General features: G+C 42.0%; 1 protein-coding gene across 5 annotated transcripts in view; it reads right to left on the bottom strand.

The window, feature by feature from the left end:
* The window catches only part of MSRA (methionine sulfoxide reductase A), a 388,985-nt gene that overhangs the window by 295,240 nt on the left and 68,396 nt on the right, over window positions 1-25,349 (bottom strand). The window lies entirely within an intron of this gene.

Here is a 25,349-nt window from a genome sequence, read left to right as displayed (position 1 = left end):
CTGAGTCAGTGATCGCTCTGTGTTTTTTACTATTTTCAGTGCAGGGCCAGGAAACAGGGTATGATAGCCAGTCTGACCCCCAGTGGTTCCTGATTCTCTCGCCCTCATACAGTCTTCTCTGATCCTGCAACACAGTTGGTCAGTGTGACCAACAGCATCCTACAGAAGTGATGAAATGTCACTTTGGAGGCGAGGTCACAAAAGACACTGACTTCTGCTTCCTTCTCTCACTTTCTCAATGCTGGGTCACTCACTCTGGGAGAAGCCAGCTGCCATGTTGTGAACACACTCAGGCAACCAATGACAAGGCCGCAAGCCCTCCAACCCACAGCCAGGTGAGTAGGCCATGCTGGAAGCAGCTTGTCTGAACATCCTGTCTGCAGACTCCTAATTCTCTTTCCTAGGATCACAGCCACATCTTTTGGCTAACAATGAAACAATGAAACAATGGTATGAAATAACCTTTCAAGTTACTTACAATGTCAAAGTACATACATAAGAAATACAACATCTTTTCCATCTCTTGGCTGAAAATTTTCTGTGGATGGACTATTGATCCCTTGAGTGCAGCATATAAAAAACCACACACCATCTCTTGCAAACCTGCGCCTTCTCTGCATCTCCCCTCCTCCTCTGGTCTGGCTCCCCAGGCCTCTCAGGAACGCAGTCTGGACCCTTCCTCCCACTGCCCCACCTCCAGGCAGTCACCAGGTCCTGCTCTGGCTCTGCTTCTCTGTATCTCTCCTATTGTCCCATCCTTTCCATTCTTACTGCAACCACCCCCCATTTGAGAGCCCCGTTGCCTCTCTGCTGGTAACCTGAAATAGCCTCGGCTGGCGTCCCAACTTCCAGAAGCCATCTTCCATACATCTGTGAGTCGCTTTTTAAAGAACAGTCTCAACGTGCCAAGTCCCTACTTTTAAATGTTCAGAGGTTCCTTCTGTCTGGTAGAAGCATAAACTTTTAGCATGGCCTTCGAGGCTCTCTAAGATAAAGCCCACCTGTCCTTGCAGCCTGCACTCCTGGTGCCTCCTCCGTCTACCTATGCTGCAGTCCAGTGGTATTTAACACAGCACAGTCCCCTGCAAACCTGCCCAAGACGGTATGGACCAGGCCCAAGATTCTGATCTTATGGATTCAGGCAGCAGTCCTTTTTACTACCAGTTCCCCAGAGATACAGAAGCACAGCCCGGGTGAGAACCTGCAGCCCAATCAGACCTCTCACCAGTTGAGCTCCCTGCTTTTGCTTGTGTTTCACTCTGCTTGGGATGTTTTTCTTCCATTTCTGTGTAAAATTCTCCCCCTACTTCAAATACAACCTCCTTCAATGAAGCTGCACTGATCCCTCTCTTCCTCAATTTACCTGTCAGAGCTGAAATGCAAAGCAAGTATCAGCTCGCCTCTGCAATCGCACTGAGCGTCACCCCTCAGACCCCTCTGCTAGAACTGTGTGAGTACGCTGCACTGATCCCTCTCTTCCTCAATTTACCTGTCAGAAGCTGAACAGCTGAAATGCAAAGCAAGTATCAGCTCTCCTCTGCAATCGCACTGAGCGTCATCCCTCAGACCCCTCTGCTAGAACTGTGTGAGCACATGTTATCTTCCGGTCTAGACCACACATTCCTGAACTGCAGGAACCACTTCCGCCCACCACTGAGTCCCCACAACAACTACAGCGCAGTGTCTTGCACTTAGTAGGTACTAAAAATATTTATTTCAAAAAAAATAAATATATGGTCTGTCTACAAACATTCTCCACTATTGCCCAATTTCAAATTGGAGGACACGCTCTTCTCTGCCATCCACACTAAATCTCCATTTACCCCCTTTAATAACAGTAACAATGAAACAATGGTATGAAATAACGTTTCAAGTTACTTACGATGTCAAAGTACATACATAAGAAATACAACATACATACACCCATGCATATGCATGTGTGTGTGTGTGTGTGTGTGTGTGTGTGTGTACATTTTAAATTTCTACCCTAGTGAGTAGGGACAGTTATAATAAAACACATATAATTATTAATCTACCATTCTATGAGGCACCACTCCTTAAAACATTCCAGGAAAGCCACATGCAAAGAACCCCTTTTAAATGAAGGATTTTGAAAATTAACAAGCCACATGTTCACATTATCAGAAAGTATAAACAGCAAAAGTACAACAAGGGCACTCACCCTGCATATTGGGTGATCATAAGCACACATCTTCAGAGGATGCGAGCGTGGGGAATGTGGCAGCAGAAAATGAATTATGCAGGCAGCAAGCAAAATAAAAAATCAAGACAGAACATTCTTCAGCTAAAACAGAGGCTGACTCAATAATCTAGATGTTGCCTTAAAATGAATGAAATACACTAGAAAATCACACATGGCGATTTCACCAAGAACCTTAACTAACCCAAGTATCTTACTTCATCCTTGATCACTTGGTCTTTCTTTTCCAACAAGACATTTTTCACATTAATTATTCTGTTTTTCATTGTGTGTTTTTTAAATACGAAAAACCCGTCCCACACAGAACAGGGGCCCCTACTGGACCTCTCTCTCCTCACAATGTATGTCCTATCTCTGTCACTTGAGTTTTGACTCAGCTCTGTCAGTGAAAAATTAGACTTCATTTCGGTATGTTAATAGCAATCCCTCCAAAACAATGTAATCAAGGCCTCATGTGCACCTATAATTTCATCCTTGACATAAGCCTGACAGCTATTTATTGTCTGAAAGGGAAAGGGGGGAGGAGGAGGGGGAGGGGGAGGGGACTCCTATATGCCCCCCTCCCCCCAAACAAACCCAGCAGCTTTATGTTTGAAGGCAGAGTCTTTGCAAAGTCCAAACAAACGGCAATAATCATGGGGTTTACATATGTCTTGTCTTAAGCAATCAAGGCAGAGGGTTAACAGAGAAGCACATTCAGATGCGCCAATTCCCAAACTGCCCACCTCTGATGAGCCAGCTGTGAGCCGCAATTGTCACATTATAATTTAGGCAAAGAGGGGGAAAAAAGGCATCAGAATACACACTGGATCAACATAATTATTCACAGCAGGATGCTGCAGAATTAATTTAGCCAATCAGAATTATACTTGGGGGTTGGGCACAGTGCAGAGATGGAGAGGAGAAAGCAGGGGGCGGAAAGAGGGGGGTGAGATGAGAGGGAGAGGGGAGGGCTGTTTTCAACACCTCACTAATATTTGGATGATCTGATCTGTAATATATTTTGAATACATGTAAGCACAATGTTGTTTCTTCTTCATTTATTTACAAACACCTATACAACACTCACAAGTGCCAGAATATGAGGTTACTCAGTCCTCATGAGGTAGGTACTATTACTGCCATTTTGTATTTAAGCTCAGAGAGGTTAAAGAGCTTGCCGAGGTCACACAGCTGGTAAGTGGAAGAGCCAGAAATAAAGCCCAGGCAGACTGGCTCCAAAGGCTATGCATTAACCAGCACAGTTTAAAGGTTCTTGCTCCCAAACAAAACAATGAGCAATCAGAAGGCACACAGGCTGGTGGTGGACCCTTAAAGCTTAACATTATTCTTTCGAGCTGATTTTCCTAAAAATGGTGGTGATGTGGCACTACTAAATCCAGCACCACACTTCAGGGTTGCGAACTTCCCCATCCAGATAATGTCATCACCCAATTCTCCAAAGTGAGAAGAGTGAAGGGTTACCCCACACGCCCCATGGTGCTCTCTGGTTTAGGGCAGAACAGCAGCAACAACTGGGGTAGCAGGTTGGCCTCCGGTCTTGACGCAGTCTTCCTATAGAAACGCTAGGAATCCAGATCAATTGGAAAGAAAGGGAAAGCAGACTGCTCCAAGAACAAGAGTCCAGTCAAATGCTGGACATGCACATACAGATAGATGAAGGATTAAAGAAGTCAGCAGTCACACTGACACAACTTCCTGCCTGGATTTATATCTGCAGACTCGGGTTTGTAACAGCATGAAATTATGTCTGCCCTTCCCGTAGGTACAGGCAAGTTTAAAGGAAAGTAACCCTCTTCCTCCCCTACTTGTCATGAGAGTAGATAGCAGAGGAGCTAAGAGGAGCCTTAATTTCCTTGTAAAAGTTAGACTTCAGCTGGCGTTCGCGGCTTCTGGTAATGGGGGGAAATGACAGGGAGTGGCCCAGGGTTTTATGTGGGGCAATAATGTTTGATCTATGCCATTGTCAATGAGAACTGTGATTTAATCCATACGGATATAGAGCCTCGTGATGAAAGAGGAATAACGACAAATCCTGATTAACAATCACTGCTACACTAAAGCAGGTTTCCATAGTAACAGGGCTGAAATTATACAACAAACTGGGATGCCATACCAGGCAAATTACTCCATGAAGGGGCCCTTTTCTGAAAGCATTTGGCTTTCTATGTTCTCTTAAAATTAAGATGCAAGCATCTTACTTTCAACTTGTATTAGTTGTCCTCTCTTTTTTCTAAACACTCCCTCTTCAGTTGGTCTCAGAAAATATGAGGGATAAACATGTTCGCACAGGAAATGTACAAACAGTTAAGCACATTTCAGCCCCTCTTTCCCCTGAAAGGAGAGGACAAAATGAAATTATGGCAATGGAAATCCTCCTTCCATATCATTCCTTTGATAAAATCATGTTTAATTTCTTGATTTAGGGAGTGTGAATGGGGTGGGGGTTGAAGCATGTCCCAGTAAAATATTCCACCTCTCACTCCATATGACTAAGTTCTCTGAATTTGCAGGAAACAGGGGCAAAATAAAAGAGCAGAGTAGAGGTCGAGAAAGAGAAGGTATTTCCTTTGTTCCCAAGGACGTTTAATTTTCAACTAAGATTTTTAAAAATTAAAACATGGTCTTAAAATAATGCTAATTCCAATGCTTAATTAAAATAATTTCAAAAACTGTGTGATAGGAAGATATGCATTGGCAAATATTTTAAAACTCTTATGGCCATTATTGCAACTGACTTTGTCATTGAGCCTTGATAAAACAGATCTTATCAAAAAGCCTTGGAAAAATCTACTGCATTAGAACATCATACTCAATGTCCTCCTTCAAAGGCAGAGGAACAGAATGTGAGACATTGAAAATAAACAGAAAAATCATAGTCCTACATATTCTCTTAAAGAGGTTAAAGATCTAAAAGGGGGTATGGAATTAAAACACTGCACATATTTAATATTCCTCCTTTCAAGACAGAAAAAAATTACAGCTACACATTATTCAGAAATACTGCAATTCTAGAGGAAAACACATTTCCCTTGAGATTTACCCATGGCTTTCAGTTTCAATCACTGAAGGGCAGTGTTGCCCAGTGGAAAGAACCTGGAGTTAGCAGCAGAAGCTCTTGGGTAGCAGTATTAGGTCCATCACTTGCCAGCTATAAGCCCTCAGTCACATCACTTAGCCCTCTGAGTCTTGGTTTCCTCATCTGTAAGATGGGAATACTAATTATCTATCTTGCTGATCTCAAGACATTTCTGAGATAATTAGTAAAATACTGCATGTAAATACTTTCTGAAAATTGTGGGGATATCTGTTGTTAAATACCTGCTAAATTTTGTGATTTAATTATCAACACTTACTGAGTACCTACCACAGGCTAGGCAAAACACAACCATGATCATCCCTAACCCCATTTTCATCTGGCAAAAACAAAAAACGGACGACTACCAATTGTCTCAAGCAAATTCATACTGTCAATTTGTTTACAAGAGGCCAAAACAAGCAAAAAATAATCGCAATAAATTTAAAAGCAAGCATTTGCCACGGGGTGAATTCCTTCACCCTGACCCATATATCTGTATACCTTTAAGAGGCAGAAAACTACATAAATGCTTTAAAATCATGATGCAAATTATGTGCACGGCCAAAGTCAGAAGATTGGGATGATATTCCATGAAAGACCAGCTTGAAGGTTCCTGTGTTCTCTCTAAGGCGTTCTCTTTGTCTCTGCCATATCTGTCTGCACTTCACTGAGGCTGGGAAAAAGGCATGGAGATGGCTGGGCCTATGTGAGTGTTACTGTATGTCTCTTGCATCTGTGTGGAGTTTCCTTTTGTGTATAGCCTTTCTGGAGCTAGCCTCCCTGGATTAAAATCTCAGCTCCACCACTCACCAATTATGTAATCTCTCTGTGCCTCAGTTTCCTCATCTCTAAAATGGGGATAATGACAGTCATGTGCCTCCAGAAATGTCGTGAGGATTATAGTCATTAAAGGAAAGGCACATGGAGCAAGGCCCGGCACATAGTAAGCTCTCAGTAAATGTTAGCTCTTATTTCTGTGTGTGCTCAAAACCCAGGAGTCTAACCTGGTGGCCAGTTGGTGACAGATGAATTTCCGTTGGTCAGCACGATGTTTTGTTTTATTGGATATAAGTTCCATTATGGGGGACAGACTCCACAATTCACCACATTTGACACTATCTCTCATTATGCTATATAATTACCTTCCTGGCCCCCAAAAAAGATTTCAGTTTTTTAGCCTTGTGTATGTATGTTCTTATATATTCACTTAAAGTGTCTGTTTCATTTTGTCTCTGTCTCTCACTCTAGGTCTTCATTTTTTCCCTTTATATATGTGTGTGTGTGTGTGTGTGTGTGTGTGTGTGTGTGTGTGTGTGCGCGCGCGCGTTTCTGTGATGTCTCTCCTCCCTTTTCTCTATTTTTAGCCTCAATATCTCCTCATTTTTATCTCTAGCATTTATTAAATAGAGTTTTATGTCCCCCGTTCTTATTTGTTAAGGCAAAGGAGTACAATACATTTCTCAAAGAAATTAAGTTGCTCTTTACTTAGTAGAGCTTGATTCATTTTTCCTGTGGATCAGTGGCTTGTAATTAGAAAAACTGCTCTCCAGCTCTGCTGCAAGAAAATCCAAATTATAAAACATATAAATTGGGAAATTATGTATATTATAAAACAGTTCACTTAGGGGGTTTTTGTTTGTTCATTTTTTTGTTCACAATATTGAACCCTTAATACACTGAAATATGAATTTATTACAGACCATTAAGTACTAAAGCTGATAGACAGAGAAAGGTAAAACTAACCATTTAGGGAAAACTACTTGAAATCTGATAATGAATCAAAAATAAAAATAGGAAATTTTTGAAAACCTATGCAAAAAAACTGAAAATAGGGCACTTTATACACAATCCTCAGGAACACAGTTCCTCTCTACATTTTACCCTGGGGACACATTTATCAACACCAATGTCATTTTAAGACAAAATTAAAAGGATAGCTCTGGCCAATGTTCTCAGTGGTTAGAGCATTGGCCCGAGCACCAAATGGTGAAAGATTCTATTCCAGTCAAGGGCACGTACCTGGGTTGCAGGTTCCATCTCTGGCCCAGGTCCAGGACCTGTGAAGGAGACAACCTATCAATGTGTCTCTCTCACATCAATGTTTCTTCCTCTCACCTCTCTCTCTCTCCCTCCCCTTCCCCTCTCTCTAAAAGTCAATGAAAAAAATATCCTTGAGTGAAGATTAACAAAAAAGTATGTGGACTATTGTTTTATCTAATATTCAGATCAGTTTTTTAATTCACAGATTACATACTCTTCAAATATATTGTATTACCAAATCTGGCCCAATTAACGTCATAACATTCTCAGATTCTTTCTGAGAAAATTCCAACAGTGAGAAATTCGAATCTAAGTTTTCTTCAGCATCATCTACTCAAATGCAAGAAGGTCGAATTACTCCTTCTGACATGATAGCTAAATGAAAACCTTTTAAAAAAAACCGAGTCCTGGTTATCATTAGAACAGAGTAGTCTAACGTGCCATGGACCTAGAGGTCTAGCCCTTGTGCCCAGGACTGGCGGTGCCCAGCCTCTGAACATTTTCGGGAGTGGCAAGCCGAGGACCTCCAGCCACCTGCTCCTGGTGACCAGCTCTGTGTTTGGGTTGTTGTGACTGTGCTGCTGCTGCTGTCAGGTTGAACCCAAATCTCTCTCACTGACTTTTTCCCCCTTTGGGCTTCATTCTGTGCTGGCATCAGTGCACTCAGACAGTTGCTTTTTCTGCAAGTGGCTCTTACCCAGATAAAATTATAAATCAGTGGTGAGCAGCCTCTTTTTCTGAGGATGATTCAGGAGGGAGAAAAAAAAATGTTTTTAGAGTCTTTTATTCCATTCAAAATGCAAATAGCTTAATTTAGTCCCGTGAGGAAATATACAATATTCTTAAAATTCAGATTACCTACTATATTGAATAAAAGGCTGTCATTGAAAAAAACTGACATATTGGAGAAATGGAAACATGAAAGCAGCCTTCTAATTTTTATCCTGAAAAAGGAACAAAGGCTGTATTTTGAAAACTGGTGGGCTGCACGTGTCCCCTGGGCCACAGAATGTTCCTCTCTGAGCCACGGGAAGTTTAAGCATCCCTGTCTTCTCACTCTCCCATCACTGTGACATCCACTCCTTGTCCTCAGGCTTCCAAGCCCTCAGAGCCTCAAACCCCTTCTTACACAGCCTCTCATGCCTGTACAGAAGCCAGTTCACACCAGTGAATTAACTGTCAAAGAGATTTGCATTTTTAAATCTCGACTCCTAGCTATGATTGCAAGGGCTGTATCCCAGTCACCCACCTCTGAACATCTTCCAGTTTACAATCCACTACTGGCCAAAACGTTCCAAAGACAGTTCCATCAGTTCGAAGAAGCCTGGGCTTCTATTTCATTCACAGACAATCCTATGATTCAGTGAAATGAGCCCTAAACTAGTAAGAGTCAGAAGAACTACATTCCAGTCCCTGCTACCTTACATATTAGCCATGGTTTCCTTTGATGAAAAATGGGGACAATTGGGATAATGCCTTTGCTGTCTGTTCCCCAGGGTCAAATAAAACGATGTATAAAAACATGCCTCTATGTTTACTTAGGAGATCACTATACCTGTCTAATTAATGCATTAGAACAACGGTTTCCACATTTCTGAGGAGGAGATTCCCGAAGAAAGCAAAGGAAGAGCAGGCGCCACATCCAGACCCAGGCTCCTTACACCTCCCCAGTCACACTCAGTGCTTCCATCTGTCTTAAGCATGAGGTTCTAAGATTTCCAGTGAGAAAGGCGCTCTCCCACTTCATAAAAGGTTGCAACTCACCACATTAACTATTTTAGCTCCAATATCACATGACTGATTTCTATGGTCAATTCTTCCTAATGGCTTAGCTCATTTACTATGGAATGAGTTTTCACTGAGTTCTTTTATTTTGAAGTATACCACAATCCTCTTACAATGAAACAGGCACAGGATAAAAGAAAGCAAATGCTGATGCCAAGCGTGTCTTTGAGGCAGTCCTGTTTGCTCTCAAGGAAGGCAACGAGCAACTTCCGAGTGAGAAAAGGATCTTTCAGATGCTTGTGTGAAAAAATGGTGAGCACCTTGAAGTTCCTAAGTTAAACAAAACCATAAAACAATTTCTTTACACACAAACAGGGAAACCCAATTTTTTAAAATATGCTGTTAACTAAAGTTGGAAATAAAGACAAATGCCCATCCACCCAGCAAACAGGATGAGTTTTCTTTTGTTGAACGGATAAATAAAGACAAATGCCCATCCACCCAGCAAACAGGATTTTTGTTTTGTTAAGCGGACACCCTCTTCAGTTACAACAAGGACTTAAGGTGGAAGCAGATTTTCTCTCAGGCCAGTGCCCATCACAGGTTGCTGGAGAATTCGAAGAACATGTATTTGATCTATCTGAATAAAGGGGCAGTGTTTTCAGTCCCCTGGGAACAGTGACTAGAGGTGTTCCTGATATGACTATATGCCTCCCACAGTGGACAGCCAGCAGGGTGGAAATTCAGTGGGGAAGAAAAAAAGAGACAACTTCTAACTTTAAGAAAGACATACAGAGAATGGTAGAGAGAAGCAAAGACATAGCCACAAATAAACCTCCAGAGGCCATGCAAGGTGCATCCGAAGAAGGGATGCAATAATCAACTCCTCATGCTCTGGTGTGATTCCTGCCCCAGCTGCAGAATTCCAGAAAGGTGTGTGCCCAGGGCTTTCCGAGCCCCTGGACTTGGTAAGCACTGGTGTCCACTATGGAAAAAGAAACATGCTCATACTACAGACAGGTTTACATGTGTCCAAACTTTTCAAACTTACTGCACTTTTAAAATTCACAAGCCCATAGTCCCTGCCAAGATGTATGTGTTCCATATGACTACATTTGAATTTATCTACATGTTTGAATTTAGTGCTCGAGTGAAGTGGAACTTGATTCTTGTGCCAGACAGGAAAGCCTGGTGGTTGCAGGACCCAGGGTGAGCATATTAAATTAGCAGGAGTACAGAGCCTTTCTGAGAAAAGAAGAAATGTTAGGCCTTGAGCATTAAACCCTTTCTCTCCCAAACTCAAAATTACTGAAGCCTGTGGAGAGGAAAAGGAGGGTGCCAGGGGCAGGAGAGGATCATAAGATCCCTGTGATGAAACTTTCCAGAGGAAAGAAAGAGTTGAACTGGGACCACTTCCAACCAGCAATATGGTGCAGGCCTGCATCCCAGTCGAGTGGCCATGGAGCTTTTCTGACAGGAAAACAGAAAGGGAGCACCAAAAAACGTGCTCATTTCACCCTGCCAGACCCAGCCCTCATCTGCACAATCTCTCCTGCTGGCGCTCCCAGAGATGCACACATAGGACCTGCTCCGTGATGCCCCATCCCTCCTCACCTGACCACCTGACATCCATCTTCACTTCCATGGGGAATGTCCAACCCCCTTCCCCACTGCTCTTCTCTGCACCACAGAACTTCCTCCTGCGCGGAACCCCTGTGCCTGGTATAGCCACAGGACCACACTGGTTAGTTGACTGCTATGCTGGAGACATCATATGCAATACTGGCTGTGATGGCCTGTGACTGAAAATCAACAGGGGAAGGTTGAACATGATGCTATAGAAGCCACACAGGCCTAGGCCTGAGCCTCACAAGGTATCCACTGACCCCATGACCACAGACAAGTCCCCTCACCTCTCAGGGTCTCGTTCTGTAAAACGAGGCCGGGCCACCACTCAACCCCGAGGACCTTTTGGATTTTCAGTTCTATGATTATTAGATAAAGCATTTAAGATTCTTACTTTCCTTCATGGTCTGTTATACTTTGTGGAAAATCCCACATGTTTGCATGCCTGTGAAACATGTCAGGGATGTCCCAAGGAAATTCTAGAACTATGCCTGCCAGTTTGGGCAAATGCAAATGTGTTTGAGGTTGAACTACATAAAATTGCTAATAGTGAATGCTCATATGAAAACGGCAATTTCATATGATTAAATCTAAATCTATTTAGCCTAACGGCACACAAATGCAGAGAATACTACTGTCATCTCACACGGAGCTGTTGTTCATTTTATATACTTAGGGTCATGAAGCACACCTTTGTCTTAGCATAGTATGTATTTAAGTGTGATACTGTATATAATACCCAGCACATTAATCATATCCCAATATTACTAATGAAATCATTAATATTACCCACTGAAATTGCTTCAACTATTTTTCAGCACAAGAAAATTTCTTCTCTCTATCTAGTTTATAACAGAGCAAAAAATCACTTGAGGTAGAATAGAACTGGCCAAAAAAAAAAAAAGTCACACCAAGTAAAATGTGCAATTTCTTTTGTCACTCTTGAGATTGGTTAAAACAATAAAATACTATTTCTTCTTAATCACTTCGCCTCTCTCTGAAGTAAGCCACAACCCCCAGTGATGGAAATTGCCTGCGTTAAAGACATAACCTGAAAGGCAAGGTATCTTTGCAAGTACAGTTCTCTTTTGAAAAACAGAATTGTTCACTACAAGAGTGAAACATAAATACTAATGGTAGAGGGTTCTAAAATGACGACGGTGCCTATCTCATTAGTCTTTGCCTGTTATAATTCCTACTCTATTTTCCTCCTCCCCTTAAAGTAAAGCTTGGGTCAGATGTTACATGAAATTTAAATATAATAGCAGGATTTATACATTTAAATTCCTCAGTTGATTCCCTTAGCAACAGCTCTTTTGTAGCCTACCTTGGATACAGAACACTGCAAGAGTTCTTTGGGACTGATTTCTTACAAAGCTCACACTGCAGTCAGAACACAGCTTGGAAAAGAACATTTGAATAGGAAATGTAATGGCATTTTTAAACAAAATTAAACTGAGTTCATTACAGACATATTTCAACCAAACATTTGGTTTAGCTGCTCTGTTTTGCTATAGGAAAAGACTCCCCCCGCCCCCCAAACATTTCACTGATACCTCTCTAAAGTAGGAAGGCTATTCCTGCCGGAGCTCTAACAGGGTGCAAGCAGTCTCTTTAGCTGCTCTGTTTTGCTATAGGAAAAGACTCCCCCGCCTCAAAAAAAAAACAAAAAAAAAAAACATTTCATTGATACCTCTCTAAAGCAGGAAGGCCGTTCCTGCTGGAGCTCTAACAGGGTGCAAGCAGTCTCGTCTGGATGCTGTCCGTGAAATGATTGTGGGCCACAGGCAAAGTTAGATCACAGGTTGTGCCAGAAAATGAACCTCATAGCAAAAGGTCCTCAAGCCAGAGCAAGCACTGACAGTGACTTAGTGTGTGTGTGTGATGCGGGCATGGGTATGTCACACTGTCACCTGTATTAGAGAGCAACACTGACACAGGTATCAGTTAAAATTCCCATTTTGTACCAACTAGTTGGGCATGGAAAGAATCTATCTCCAGTTTGAATTCTGACTCCACGCAAGCTCAACATTGAAAAATGTAAAGTGCTGTATTGTGTTTTTCAACTGGTGAACATCAGGAAGCAGGAAGCTGTGCTTTTTCTCATTTTTTAAATATGGTAATAGATACTGACTTGCACCTGGAAGTCTGGGCAGCTCACCTATGACAGAACAATAGAAAGGTAGAGAGTGGGAGAGTGATCACGGGAAACCAGATGGCATGGGAAAGACATTTTATTCTTTTAAGACAAGATCTAAAGAGGTAGATTTATGTGCAGGATATGCATTCAGCCTCAAGATATCACAATAATAACAATCGCTACCATTTCTTGGGTTCCTCACTTTTTGAGTCACTCGCTTTCTTAAGCATGAGCCAGGCTACATGCTTGGTACTTTACAAAAATTTTTTCATTTAAGCCTAACTATAACCCTATGGCTTAGGTATATTTTCCACCTTTAGGGATGCTAAAACTAAGGTTGAATAGGTTCAGGCTTGAAGGGCCACCTAACCCGTAGGCAGTGAAGCCTAGATCAGAACCTTGGTTAGTTGGCCTAGTGCCAACTATCTTTCCTGGGGGGTCAGAAGGGAGAACCCTAAGATCTAGTCATGCCTATGGCCAGCACCCTGTCACTGAAGCACTGAGGCAAGAGCAAAGCAGGACCTGGCTCAAGTGCCTTCCTGAGTAGGGGTGGGGGTGGGGGGGAGGGGGGGACCCCAGGACCGTCCTCATTTCTAAAACATGTCAATAACACAAATCGCCTAGAGCAGTGGTTCTCAACCTTCTGGCCCTTTAAATACAGTTCCTCTGTAAATATCTGATATGCCGGATGGTCTTAGGCGACCCCTGTGAAAGGGTCGTTCGACCTCCAAAGGGGTCGCGACCCACAGGTTGAGAACCGCTGTTCTAGAGGGACATGAGGACCCAGTGAGCTAGTCCAGAATGTACTGTGCTTAGCACCATGTAGCTAATGCTCAACCAGCAGTAATTCCTCCCCTCCAACCACTCTTGCCATCCCACATGGTCCATGACAAACAGGATTCAAAATGTAGGTCTTGCTGACAATGGATCCAGGGACCCTGGACATCTTCCCAGAGCATCCACACCCAACATGGCTTTGCTTCCCTGAGGGCTGGACAGCTCCACACCTTTATATAAGGCACTCTTGGAGGACTCAGCTCCAACACAGGATCCCATATTGTACCTCTGAGTAAGTGCAACTTATGTGAGGCCAGGCCTGCTGTGGAGACTTCCAGCCCCCTAGCCCAAGTGTAAGTTAGTAAATGACTGAGGCCTCGTTTCCTAAAGCGTGAGATGCATCCAAGTCAAAAGCCATGTCTTAGCGTACTAAGTCTGCCACCGTTACTCCCTGATTTCGGGTGAGTCACTTCACCATATCTGACATACAACAGGCACTCGGTAAATAGTAATTATTAGTATGCTTCTTACTATTACACATCGTGCAGGATTGTAGTGGGGCTTTTAAGCAGACAGGGGAATGTCTTATATGGGAATGTCAGGAGAAGACAAAGGGGGCTGGAGCAAGCCAGGCAGCAGGGAATTGCTAAGTCAAGCAATCGAACAGCAGCTTTGATGTTTCAGACACAACTACATGGCTCAATAGCTGGCAGAATACAACCTACACAATAGCCAGACCCTGGCTTGGGGACGGAAAGCTCACTTAAGGCCAAAGACGCTACAGGAAATCCACTGACAATAACATCAGTCAGTGGCCAGGGCAGGACTACAGTGGAACATGGCTGTGACATCATCCATGTCAGATCAGTGATAGCAAAGCTCACATATGCTGGTGAAGGGGAGACTGAACTCCTCAGGTGAAATTCCCTATTTACAGAATGATCAGGACCAATGTCACTTCATTGAAAAGCACTGCTCAGATAAATTAAAAATAGCAATCAACCTTGAGAATTTTATTGGCAAAGTGGGAATAATTTCACTCTATCTGAACCCTGATAGAATATAACAAATGTCAGTCTTCCTTCATTCTTTCCTGTATTAATCAATTAGGAGACCAAACGCTCAATAAAAAATCATATAAAAGGCTTATAAACATCATTCAAATATTCTTTACCAGTCATTTGCTTTCATTTAGTATAACTGGTTTTTCCATTAAGAGAAAATTAAATAAAATATGAGATGTTATTGTAGTTGCTTAAGAGGAGATCTGGGGATTATACTTCTTAGAAAGTGATTTCCATTTCCCTCCTGTTCCCGGCATCCCAGGTGGCACACAGCAAGGCTCCAGTGGCTGGCTGCTGGGTGCTCCACAGCAGGCAGTGAAGGTCAGCAGGATCTCTGGAATCTTCTAAACGACAAGCTCCCAGGCATCAGCATTTTGAACAAGCTCCATAGGAACTTCTGTGGCACATCACAATGTGAGGACCAGTATTCCAAATCATTAATTACTGGACTAAAAAAATACAGATTCATTCTCTGAATGATCAGAAGTACATACCAGGAGCCTCCTATCCCTTAGTTGTCCCCTTGTCACGCCGTTCCTGTCCTAGTCTTTGCAATGCTATTCCTCCAGCTTGGATTGCCCTCCCTTAAAATACTCTCTTCTTCCTCCCTGAAAGCTAATTGCTACCTGCCCAAATCCTACTTATTCTTGAAAACAGTTAAATACCATTTCCACTCTTTCCTCCATGCAGCTTTCTTTGATCCTATCAGCCAGAAATAATTTCTTCTGCAGCTAAATTTCCATTTAATTTGTGCTTTGTTTGCATCATCTCCTTCTACCTTACACTGCAGATATTAACACGCACATTTCTCCTGTATTAGACGAGAGAAGACTCCACATCAGGTCCAGCTTTGTGTCCACGGAACCCAGCACATGATAGGTGCTCTATTCTTATATAAAGAAGAAAACAAGTAAGAAACAAAGGAACAAAGAAAGGAAGGAGAATGTGTGTCCTTTTGGATAACTTTTATAGTTCTGTAGTTTGCAAAAACAAGCTGAGCTTGCTCCACAGACCATTAACATTTCTATATACACACTCAGCCTGCTAATAAAAGCGCACTGAGGATTCTTAAAGGCCCTATAAGAAAGGTTTTATATCCTGGCTTTAGCCTCGCTGGCATCTGTGGCATCTAAAACCTGAGAACGCTATTCCTCTGAGGTGTCATTAGCTTTCTGTATGCCTTCAAAGGCTCAAAGACAATTTCCTGGACTCCTATAAGAATGCCAGTTTCTTTCCAGCCACTGCAAATATATCTTAGCTACCACTGGAATTGTCATTTGCTTCCTATGCCTTCAAAAGCACTGTGAGAGATACAGCCCTGTGCTATTATTGGCACTGTCAGTCTCCCTGTGTCGTATCAAAAGAGCCCTCCAAAGTTTCTTTGTGTGTGCAGTCTCTGTGTGTGTGCACAGTGACGCTAAGATTATTTTTCTGGTGAAATGCTTTGTCCACAAAACCTACCCAATTTTTATCTAATAGCTTCTCAATGAAAGAATATATGGGGGGCAAAATCCAAATAGTATCAACCCTTATTTCATCCATGCCTATTTTAAGAGAACAATGATAGCAATGCCCTAAAATCTGAAATAATATTCATGAACAGGTAAGAATTTAACATATCCAGAATTTCACAGCAGGGATCAAGAAGCAGTCTCTATTCTCACCAAGTAATACCATTAGTCAAGGTAGAGGCTCTCTTACTTCCCCTGAAAAGCTGTTATCCCTTATAAACAGTCTCTAATTCACAATGTTGCTGAGGGGTCTTCCCTACTGTAAATGCTCAGTGCTTTTCAATGGGGATGCTTTGGGCAGGACAATTCCCTGTTGTGGGAGCCGCCCCACCCTCTGCTGAATGATTTTGTATCCCCGATCATCCTGGTGGCCATTCCGTCACTGTGATGACCAGAAATGCACCTCCACCCACTAGTCCCAGTTACCGGGTTATTTCTAAGGGAGGTGAGTGCTGCTAGTACATGGACACACATGCACACACACATTGAAAAATCCATATTGCTATTACACATTATATGGTATGGGTTATATATGTATGTATCACTAGAGAGATAAAGAACTAAAAGGGAAATGCAGAGCGAGGAACAAACATTTTGTCAATTGCCAATTGTGAGCAAGACAGACATGCACTGCTTTCACAAGTGAAAGCAGATTTGGGTGCAGATTCAACTCAGTCATTTACCAAGACAGAATGTCTTTATTTTCCTAGTAACTGGTATCTTTGTTTTCTTGAGATTCCCAGGATTCTGTGACGGGGGAACAGGCAGAGAAGACCTAAAATCACCTATTAATGGCACTTCCACTCCTTCTGATGTGTATGGTCCTATCGGGGAATTTGTGTTCTAATTCTATTATGAAAATCAGGCTCCCTTCTCTCAACTGCTCTTTCTCCTGCTCCTCCTCAAAGTCCTGCTTCTTGGTGCTCATGGTTCCTTGGACCCAAGGCTGGCGGGTGGGAGGTTGGGGGACCAGGGAGCAGGAATGTCCTTGAAGGCAAAAGAAGCAAATCATCATTTCAAGTTAGAGCCACAGCAATTTCTTCACTTCATCTTTTCACACCTACATTATTTCATTTAATTTTCTCAACAACTCTGAGGCGTGTGTTTTAATTCTCATTTTGAAGATCAAATAAATTTTCCAAGTAGGGGAGCCAGTTTGTTCACTCTGAAGCTGTGTTCACTTCTCTCTAAATCTCCATCTCCACAATACCCTACTAATGGTAATGACAGGAACAGCAATAATGCCAGAGTATCCATGGCAGGAAAATACCTGCAGCAAGTTCGCAGCTGACCGTTTAAACATAGTTTTGGACACCAGAAGTAGAGGAATAGGATATTCTGGTTGATGGGATCCATCCATTAGCCACAAAGTACTCTGTGTAGAATAGAAGGGGGGGAGTTATGATACAGTCTTCTCCCCTCAGAGGACTTGCAAACTAGTGAGAAAATTAAGACTTAGGAAGAGCACATATTGTATATTGTTGCCACCTAAGTTTGGCTGACAGTAAAGGCATTGGTAAGTTAACAAGAAGAACTGAATGTCTTCCTCAAGTCCTGTCCTGGAAAACAATTAATCTAAATATAATTAGCATAACAAGCTTTTGATATGATTTATTATAACATGTCCATTGCATAGCAAACATTTAGTAAACATCTGTTGGATGAATGAATCAGTGAGGTAATGACTAGTCAGGACCTCTGATGAAAAGGAAAAGTTGAATAGCAAAGAACTTTTTAGTGGGTCTTTAGCACTGTCTGAAGAAAAAAGATGCAATACAGTAGCCTTCTCCCATTCTAGAGACTGGACTAAATCTGGAATATCACCATGGGGACAATTTCCCTCCTAAAATGTACTTGGACAGATAACAAAACCAGACTGTGAGGTGGATGCTGAGTAGCTCCGTTTCTAGAGTCAGCTACTACCTAAGGGGGTCATGCCAGCAGTGCCTCAGAAGAATTATAAATTAATACTAAAGGCCCAATGCACAAAATTCATGCAAGAGTAGGCCTTCCTTCCCCTGGCTGCCAGCACCAGCTTCCCTCTAGCACCCGGGACCTGGGTTTCCCTTGCAGCCCTGGCTTCGTCCAGAAGGTTGTCCAGTCTAATTAGTATATTACGCTTTTATTATTATAGATGAGTCATGGAAGTTCGGATATACTATAAAATAGACAAATCAGAAATGGTTAGTTAATCCAGTAATGCGTTATGATCTTGAAGATGTTTATGTTAATGTTTTATTATCATTGGAATTAAAACAGAACTTCTTAAAGATCTCTTGAAGAACACATCAAGAGGAAGACTGTATCTGCCTTCCTCCTCTCCCCACAATGCACCACAATCCACAGGAGGGTCCCTAACTCACTCCAGTTTGAGGAACAACTAGGTGAAAAGACTGAGCTGGCAGCATGCCCATATGTAAAGAGAAATCATTCCACATTCTACTGTGGGCCATAAAATATCCATTCTTCTTGGATAACTAAAAAACAAAAACAAAAAAAACTGAAATTCAGTAAAATTTAAATTTCTACATCACCATAAAGATAAAAAATATGGTTTCCTTATCTGAATTTCTCTACTTGTACTTATTCAAACTCTGGCATTTTTTTATTGTGTATTTCTTCTACATAACAGCAACCTTTTGAATTTTAATCAAGTTACCAAAGTACTTGAGAATTTACTCAATTATCTTTCATCAATAAACATAACAAGAGTCTTTAATTCCAGTATCAAATACTCATTGATTGTTTTAATGCTAAATAGTAAGCTTCAGGAAGAATCACTAGAGAATATCATTTTTTTTGTTAATCCTCATTTGAGAATTTTTTTTCCATTTATCTTTAGACAGAGTGGAAGGGAGGGGGAGAGAGAGAGTGAGAAAAACACCCATGTGAGAGAGATACATTGATTGGTTGCCTCCCATTCACACCCCAACTGGGGCCAGGGATGGAGCCTGCAAGGGAGGTATGTGCCCTTGACTGGAATAGAACCCAAAACCCTTCAGTACATGGTCTTATGCACCAATCACTGAGCAAAACCGGCTAGGGCTAGAAAATATAATTTAATATATCCGCCCTCTGTTCATTCCTTATGGGTGATGTCTTGTGACCACTAAACACAAGTATGAACTCAAACCAAATTCAAAAAGTGGGTTATCCAACAAAATGTGGAATACACATACAAGGAAATATTATTCAGACTTAAAAAAAAGAATAAAATTCTGATACATCCTATAACATAGATGAACCTTGAGAAAATTATGCTAAGTGACATAAATAAGTCAGACATAAAAAGACAGATACTGTGTGATTCAATTTACATGAGGTACCTACAATAGGCAAGTTCATAGAGACAAAAAGTAAAATAGAAGTGACCAGAGACTCAGGGGAGGGGTAAATAGGGAGTTATTGTTTAATGGATACAGTTTCTGTTTGGAATAATGAAAAGTTCTAGAAATGGAGAGTGCTGGTGGTTGTACAAAACTGTGAATGTACTTAATGCCACTAAATTGGTAAAAATGTACCTTTAAAATATTATGCATATTTTACCACCAAAAAAAGTGGGTTATCCAGCCCTGGCCAGTGTGGCTCAGTTGTTTGTGTGTCATCCCATGTACCAGAAGATTGTCAGTTCGATTCCCAGCTAGGGCACATGCCCAGGTTGCTGGCTTGATCCCCAGTTGGGGTGCATGGAGGCAATCGATGTTTCTCTCTCTCTCTCCCCTCCCTGACTCCCCCCACCCTGCCACTTCCTCTCTCTTTAAAATCAATAAAGATATATATTTTTTAAAGTGGGCTATCCAAATCAAGGATAATTAAAAACAATTCAGTTTCTCTTTTCCTCCACTATTCCCTATATGCATTTTATATGTTTGTTTATCAAACAAGCCAATGACTGTAAAGAGAAGGAACAAAACTGAACACAGTCCCTAATTTAAGAAACTTCAGGAGTAAAAAAATGTAGACAATCAATGCTCATCCTACAGAGGATAAAGTGCTCTGGAATTTATAAACTGACAGTAACAAAGAACACTGAGCTATGAATTCTAGAGCAATGTCTCCAAGTTAAATTCACCAAAATGCCATATGTGGTTATCTCTAGGGGATGAGATTTTGCAGTGATTTTTTTTACATTCTTTGTACTTTTGAGGTACATTTAACTTCATTCATAATAAGCATGCATCATTTAACAAAAACAATACAGTTATTTATAGAAAGAAAAATGACTATGATACTGGGCAATGCAGTTCATTTTCTCTGGCATCATCCCTGATTTTGTATGGCTTCAACAATTTTGACACACTCCACTCAACAGGTAGTATCTACTAATTTATTAATATAGTAAGCTGGATTCCTACCCAGGGGATAGTCTTCCAAGTATAATATGGTAGTAAAACGATTTCCAGGATTTTCCTTTCTTTTCTTGTAAACACAGATAAACATAGAGCCTTATTCCAAAATCTGACCAAGTTCTGTAGGAAACCTGACCTTCGGGGCCTTTGATTAATCTCAAGTAATAAAAGCTGTAGCAAAGGCCTTTTGAAGAAGATGATGGTTGTCTTACTATAAAATGGCCAAAAGGCTCTAGTAGCCTAATAGAGGATGAAACATTGCTGTAAGTAATAACTCTTATTGGTATCAATTTCGGTGAATGAACTTTTGGTCATCATTAAATGATGGCAGGGATTAAGATACTGCATCACCTATTACATCATACCTTTGTGGACCAATTGAGATTTGGAACAACCAAAAATCTTTAAGAGAAAGAACTCTCATTAGAGACGTTCATATGACTTTGAAGCCCACAAAATGTGTCTATCATTCACCGTTGCTCAATGGCTCCCCCTTTGCCTTCAGGATCAAGTTCAACTCATTAGCCTGGTAAGCTGAGGTCCTTCATAACCTGGCCCTGAATGTTCTCCAGCCCTATCTCCCACCATATTCCTCCTGATACTTCCCTCCAGCAACAGCCAGCAGCTCCAGACCGATTCCTTCTCACGCTAGTACCACTGCACAGGTTATTCCCACCCCTGGAATGCCCCCACTTCTCTCCCCTCTCCTTCTGCTTGGTTAACTCTGACTCCCTCATCAAGGCTCAGGCCAAGTCTATCTGGGTTCACTTTTCTATTAAAACTTTTATCTGTGCCTCCCAGCTCCTGGCCTCTGGCCCCACCACTCCACCCCATCCAATGCTGTGAGAAACTCACTGAGTCTTATTCACCCAGATGTCTCAGTACCTTAGGCTACACACAGAATAAGCACCCAATAAATGCTTTTAAACAAATGAGTCATGCCTTGAACTAATAAGAGGAATTACAACTCCCACAGAGTCAGGTTTTCTACCAAGCCATCCCAAGAAGTACCAGACTCAGATCCCAACAAAATGTGCCAAAAGCCAGCTCTCCACTCACATCAGGAGTCATGCTCTCCCCTGGAAAGGATTGAATGTTTAACCAGAAAAGAAGAGGTGCTTGGCCTGCACCGAGGGAAGAAAGACAAAGGAGTGAAAAAGTCTCCCATGTAGTTAAGGACTTAAGAGCCCAGCCCCAGAGGATGAACTAGCCAAAAAATCGCCATCTACTCTTTAAAGGAAACACCTAGCAACCTTCATGCTCCCTAGAATGTTATGGCACAATTACTGGACTTACCCATCTAGGAAGCTATTACAGTAGACCTTCTGAAATCACCAATGACCAACACATAGCAACAAGGTTCATTAAGTAAATGGAAGTGGTGACTTGAATCAAAGCCTCTTAGTTCAAATTTTATACTTTCTTTCAATCTTACAATTCAATATCTCTTGTTAATCATAAAATGAATTATCTTCCAAAATAATAAATGTTTACTACCTTTCTAAATAATAAAATACATTTTCCCACCACATAAACCAATAGTTTTATTTTTATGCTAGAACTGATGTGAAATTACATGTCATGAATTATTCATGCTATCCAATTTAATTCAATTATTTTACTGAATCCATATCTCATCCATAAAAATGTTTAACTCAATAAAAAATCATTTCTGCATCCTTGAATAATAGATTTCTTGCAAATTTCAGGAACAGTAAGTGGATATTTGGTTTGAAATGGCAAGGCATATTATAATTGTAATGATGAAAATAATTTTAATTATTTAACCATACATTGTGTTCTATTTACTGACTGATGTCTCATAACGGAAAACTTATTTTATATCAAAGTAGAATAACAGGAGCAAGAAGTGAGCCTTACTGCCAATTATGGCACCAAAGTCACTTCTAAATTTTCCATACATATAGCAAACAGATCCCTCTTCAAATAGTAGCTGATACTTTTCACAATTAAAGGCATAAATTTTGTGCTTACTGAAGAAGAGATCTTATTTGTCACATAGAAATAAGAAGGGGAAAATCATCATTCCCTTCCTTCATGAAAATCATCATTCCCTTCCTTTGAGGCTCATGACTCTGACCTACTAACCTTCATGGAACCATTCCCACTTTGGTCAATGGCTTTGCCAATTGTCTCCCTATCCACTTTTCCATCCTGGCATCATTTGGAGGTGGTCTCAATGTTCCCAAAGAAGGCATTAGAACTCCCCTGCCTTAAAGTTCCTATATGTCTTCAGTTCCATTGACCTTCACCATCACTTCACTGACACAACCCACATCCACAGCTACACACAACCAAAAAAATACTTTTAGCCCTTCATCCCAAATGCCAATGACCCATTCTCTGACCACAGCCTCACAGAAATTTCCCTCTCATCGTACTCTCTAATCTCATCCCCTTGTCCCACCATATTCTCTGGATCCACTTACATGCTAATAAGACTTTAAATCACAATTCATAATTTAAATCACTTTAAAAAAACAATTGGAAGTCATATATATATATACACTAATAAAAGAGAAACATGGTAATTGGCGTACGACCGCTACCCTTTTCATTGGCTAATCAGTGAGTATATGCAAATTAACTGTCAGCCAAGATGGCAGCCAGCAGCCAGGCACTGAAGCGAGCAGGGAGGCTTGCTTGCTGCAGACTCCAACGTTCCCCGCCTCACTTGCCCGCCTCTCAGTTGCAACTCTAAGCAACTATATACTATGTTGCAAATAAGAAGCTAAACAAAACCCCAGAAAAGGGCTTCCATTCAGCCGGGCTCGGACCGCAACATTGTATCTATGTTTTCAGCAGCGAGGCCTCAGAGCTAAAGCTGGCCCAGAAAAAAAAAAAAAAAAAGAGAAGAAAACATTGGCCCTGCTCTGTGTGTGACAGGGGGCGGTGCCCTAACTCCCCTATCGGCCCTACTCTGTGCGTGACAGGGGTGAGCTCCCCAACCACCTGATGGGCCCTGCTCTGTGCGTGACAGGGGGTGGCGCCGCAACCTCCCCATCGACCCTGCCTTGAGTGTGACAGGGGGTGGTGCCCCAACCCCCCAATCGGCCCTACCCTGAGCGTGACTGAGGGTGGCATTGCAACCTCCCGATCCGCCCTGCTCTGTGCATGACGGGGCGGCGCCCCAACTCCCCAATCGGCCCTGCTCTGAGCCTGACCAGGGGCTGCACTTAGGGATTGGGCCTGCCCTCTGCCACCCGGGAGCAGGCCTAAGCCAGCAGGTCGTTATCTGCCGAGGGGTCCCAGACTGCGAGAGGGCACAGGCTGGGCTGGGGGACCCCCCTCCCCCCGCCCCCCGAGTGCACAAATTTTTGTGCACCGGGCCTCTAGTATATATATATATATAGCCACATGTATTCATAAGGAGTAGGTTCCAGTAGCCCAGGCTCTTTTCCGTTGGTTCTCACAAACTGTGCTTCTCTGGGTAGAAGAGCCTGTGCTTCAGTTGAACTCAGGTGCCTTTCTATTTGGCTTCCTTCTTTTTCTTTCATGAGTTTCAGGTAGCTATCTTGGCTCTTAGAGTGCTTTAATGTGTTCAATACATATATGAACAGTCTTGGCAATAATCATGCCCTTAACTTGTTTGTTTACAACAACACCAACTGTCACATCCCACATCCCGCATACTGGGTACACTGTACACTCTTCCATTTTGCCATGCTGTGAGCATTCCTTTTGAACAGTGCTTATTCCCTTGATGTCAATAGCATCACCTTTCTGTACATTCGTATGTATGCTGCCAAAGGAACAACCCCATGCTTTCTAAATGGCCTGGAGGACATATAGCAGGTGTCTTTTCTGTTTCCCTTTGTGTTCATCATTAGTGAATTGCGAGAATCCCAAAGGAAAAGCTTAAATCACTCTGCCCCAACCACCAACTCTCTTTTTCCTTTAAACTTCTGCCACACCTGCCCACAAAATCCCACACCTGGATCACTACAAGCCCCAGTGAAGCAAGCCCTGACCCATAAGGGTGTCTCCAGCACAGCAGTTCTTCCATTATAGACAAAGCAGGTCCTCACAGCCAATTGGCCTGGTGGTCAATTCCTCCCAGTGATACCAACAGCAATCAAGCCTTAACTACAACAAAACTGTGCACACAGCTCGCAAGGGGTGCACCAAGAGTGTCCACCTCAGGTGATTTGGGAGGCTGAGCCACTGGGCCCTATAGGACACCTATCACACAAGGCCACTCTATCAACACAGGGAAGCAGCCAAAATACAGAGACAAAGAAACATGGCACGAATGAAAGAAATGGAAGAAAGCAAACTACTGGATATAGAGTTCAAAACCACGGTTATAAGGTACTCAAGAACCTTCCAGAAACCTCTGAGGAACTTAGTGAGACCTCCAAGGAACTTAGTGAGACCTTCAAGGATCTTAATGAGAATGCCAAAACAATGGAAAAGGACCAGTCAGAAATTAAGCATACGCTGTCTGAAATAAAGAATAATATACAGAAATTCAACAGTAGACTAGAGGATCCCAAGAATCAAATCAAAGATTTGAAATACAAAGAAGCAAAAAAACACCCAACCGGAAGAGCAAAAAGAAAAAGGAATCCAAAAATATGAAGATAGTGTAAGGAGCCTCTGGGACAACTTCAAACGTACCAACATCCAAATTATGCGGGTGCCAGAAAAAGAGAGAGAGCAAGATATTGAAAACCTATTTGAAGAAATAATGACAGAAAACTTCCCCCACCTGGTGAAAGAAATACTTACAGGTCCAGGAAGCGCAGAGAACCCCAAACAAAAGGAATCCAAAGAGGACCACACCAAGACACATC

The sequence above is a fragment of the Myotis brandtii genome, unplaced genomic scaffold (genome assembly GCF_000412655.1).
Source record: "Myotis brandtii unplaced genomic scaffold, ASM41265v1 scaffold447, whole genome shotgun sequence".
NCBI classification, from domain to species: Eukaryota; Metazoa; Chordata; class Mammalia; order Chiroptera; family Vespertilionidae; genus Myotis; species Myotis brandtii.
The sequence above is the reverse complement of the archived record's forward strand: the minus strand, read 5'-3'. Positions and strand labels throughout refer to the sequence as shown.